Source organism: Phyllobates terribilis, unplaced genomic scaffold, assembly GCF_046119375.1.
Source record: "Phyllobates terribilis strain yellow unplaced genomic scaffold, ASM4611937v1 Scaffold_15__1_contigs__length_34870131, whole genome shotgun sequence".
NCBI lineage: Eukaryota > Metazoa > Chordata > Amphibia > Anura > Dendrobatidae > Phyllobates > Phyllobates terribilis.
The window spans coordinates 25,796,059-25,799,522 of record NW_027362775.1 but is presented as its reverse complement, the minus strand read 5'-3'; positions in this window follow the sequence as shown (position 1 = coordinate 25,799,522).

Genomic DNA, 3,464 nt, shown 5'->3' with positions numbered 1-3,464 from the left:
TTGGAAGAGCTGTGGAGTTCCGAGTGGTTTAAACGGACGGTTTTAATGCCCCTTGGAAGAGTGGTGGATGTCACAGCTGATTAAAAGGACAATATCAATGCCCCTTGGAAAAGCTGTGGAGTTCAGAGTGGTTTAACAAGATGGTTTTAATGCCCCTTGGAAGAGCTGTGGAGTTACGAGTGGTTTAACCAGATGGTTTTAATGCCCCTTGGAAGAGTGGTGGAGGTCGCAGCTGATTAAAAAGACAATATCAATGCCCCTTGGAAGAGCTGTGGAGTTCAGAGTGGTTTAACAAGACGGTTTTAATGCCCCTTGGAAGAGTGGTGGAGGTCGCAGCTGATTAAAAAGACAATATCAAGGCCCCTTGGAAGAGCTGTGGAGTTCAGAGTGGTTTAACCAGACGGTTTTAATGCCCCTTGGAAGAGTGGTGGAGGTCGCAGCTGATTAAAAAGACAATATCAATGCCCCTTGGAAGAGCTGTGGAGTTCATAGTGGTTTAACAAGATGGTTTTAATGCCCCTTGGTGGAGTGGTGGAGGTCGAGGCTGATTAAAAAGACAATATCAATGCCCCTTGGAAGAGCTGTGGAGTTCCGAGTGGTTTAACCAGACGGTTTTAATGCCTCTTGGAAGAGTGGTGGAGGTCGCAGAGGAATATAAAGACAATATCAATCCGCCGTGGAAGAGACGAGGAGGTCACAGTAGCTTAACAAGATGGTTTTAATGTCCCTTACAAGAGCCATGCAGTACAGCATCTTAAAAACATTATTCCCATTATTGGGGAGTGGGTCTCCCATAGTCTTTGCCTATGCCTTCCAAGCAAAAGCTGCCAAAAATTAGAACGGAGGAACTTGCAATGCTGGCAAACAAGAGCCATGCAGTACAGCATCTTAAAAACATTATTCCCATTATTGGGGAGTGGGTCTCCCATAGTCTTTGCCTATGCCTTCCCAGCAAAAGCTGCCAAAAATTAGGACGGAGGAACTTGCAATGGTGGCAAACAAGAGCCATGCAGTACAGCATTTTAAAACATTATTCCCATTATTGGGGAGTGGGTCTCCCATAGTCTTTGCCTATACCTTCCAAGCAAAAGCTGCCAAAAATTAGGACGGAGGAACTTGAAATGCTGGCAAACAAGAGCCATGCAGTACAGCATTTTAAAAACATTATTCCCAGTATTGGGGAGTGGGTCTCCCATAGTCTTTGCCTATGCCTTCCAAGCAAAAGCTGCCAAAAATTAGGGCGGAGGAACTTGCAATGCTGGCAAACAAGAGCCATACAGTACAGCATCTTAAAAACATTATTCCCATTATTGGGGAGTGGGTCTCCCATAGTCTTTGCCTATGCCTTCCAAGCAAAAGCTGCCAAAAATTAGGACGGAGGAACTTGCAATGCTGGCAAACAAGAGCCATGCAGTACAGCATCTTAAAAACATTATTCCCATTATTGGGGAGTGGGTCTCCCATAGTCTTTGCCTATACCTTCCAAGCAAAAGCTGCCAAAAATTAGGACGGAGGAACTTGCAATGCTGGCAACACAGACCAAGGTCACCCTGGTGGTATAGTGGTGGTGGAGGCTGAGGATAAGGAGAAGAGCAAAATACAGCCGAAATGAGGAAGCGTATACCCATGTGTGGGTGTGAAGCGGTGCATGGGAATACACCTCCCGAAATAACACAGTGGATTTGACTTTATGTTACTCTGCTGTCATTTGGTGGTGATGAGAAGTCTGGCCCAATGCAGCCCTTGTTCGTTTTGATAAGGGTCAGCTTGTCAGCATTGTCAGTTGACAGGCAAGTGCGCTTATCAGTTATAATTCCCCCAGCGGCACTAAAAACACGCTCCGATAACACGCTAGCGGCAGGGCAGGTAAGGACCTCCAAGGTGTACAGAGCAAGTTCATTCCAAGTGTCCAGCTTGGATAGCCAAAAATTAAAAGGTACAGAGGAATCACGGAGGACGCTGGTAGGGTCGGCAAGGTACTCCCTCACCATCTTTTGAAACTTTCCACTCCTTGTGAGAGTACCCCGTGCCTCAGGGCCTGTAAGCTGGGCGGGTTGTTCCCCTGCCTCAGCTGGATTGGAGTTGCGTCTCTCTCGCCAGTATTGGGCAACGAACTGTGATCTCTGCAGCTAGCGTGTTCAGATGGGAATTTTTTTAACAGTTCTGCAGCAAGGGCCTTCTGGTACTGCCCCATTTTTGTAGACCTCTCCACCTCAGGAATAAGAGAGTGAAAGTTCTCCTTGTAGCGGGGGTCTAAAAGTGTCACCAACCAGTAATGACTGTCACCCAACATTTTGACAACGCAAAGGGTCACGGTTAAGGCAGCGTAACATAAAGTCAGCCATGCGTGCCAGACTGGTAACGGGCAAGACTTCCGTGTCCTCATCAAGATGACGACTGACTATGCTCTCCTCCTCCTCCCCCCCTGTCCTCAGGCCACCCACGCTGAACCGACGGTATGACAGTTGTACAGGTACTACCGTCTACAGCGCATGATACCAGCTCCTGTTCTTCCTCCTCTCCCTCATTGTCCCCCAATGCACATTGGGATGAGATGAGACTGGGCTGTGTGTAATCGCCCGCTACGGCTTCTTGATCCATCTCATCATACTCTGGCTGCAATGCTTCCTCTTTAATTCTCTGCAGACAGTGTTGCAAAAGACAGACAAGTGGGATGCTGATTGCGTCATTGCCACTCACCATCTTGGTGGACTCCTCAAAGTTTGTCAAGATGGTACATATGTAAGACATCCAGGTCCACTCCTGAGGTCTTATGTGTGGAGTCTGACGGCCTTGTAGCAGCTGGTACTCCACAACTGCTCTCTTCTGCTCACAAATCCTTTGCAACATGTGGAGGGTAGAGTTCCAAAGTGTGGGGACATCACACACCAGTCGGTGTGCCGGAAGCTACAAACGCTGCTGCAACACAGCAAGGGCGGCGGAAGCTGTAGCCGACTTGTGAAAATGAGCTGACAGGCGGCGTACTTTGACGAGCAGATCTGGCAACTCGGGGTACAATTTAAGAAACCGCTGAACCACGAGGTTAAGCACATGAGCCAGGCATGGTACGTGTGTGATCTCGCCTCGCCTCAGAGCCGCCACCAGGTTACGGCCATTGTCACACACGACCATGCCTGGATGTAGGTTCAGCGGTCTCAGCCACAGATCTGCCTGCTGTTTCACAGCTGTCCACAACTCACAAGCAGTGTGAGGTTTATCACCTAAGCTTATGAGTTTCAGCACAGCCTGTTGCCGCTTGGCGGAGGCAGTACTGCAGTGCTTCCAGCTTGTAAATGATGTGGTGATAGTTGAGATGGAGGCTGAACATGAGGAGGATGATGTGCAAGAGCTGTACACTGTGGGGGCAACTCTGACTGACATAGGGCCCGCAATCCTGGGGGGAGGATGTGTTCCGTTCCAAGGTCTGACTGGGTCCCAGCTTCCACTATGTTTACCCAGTGTGC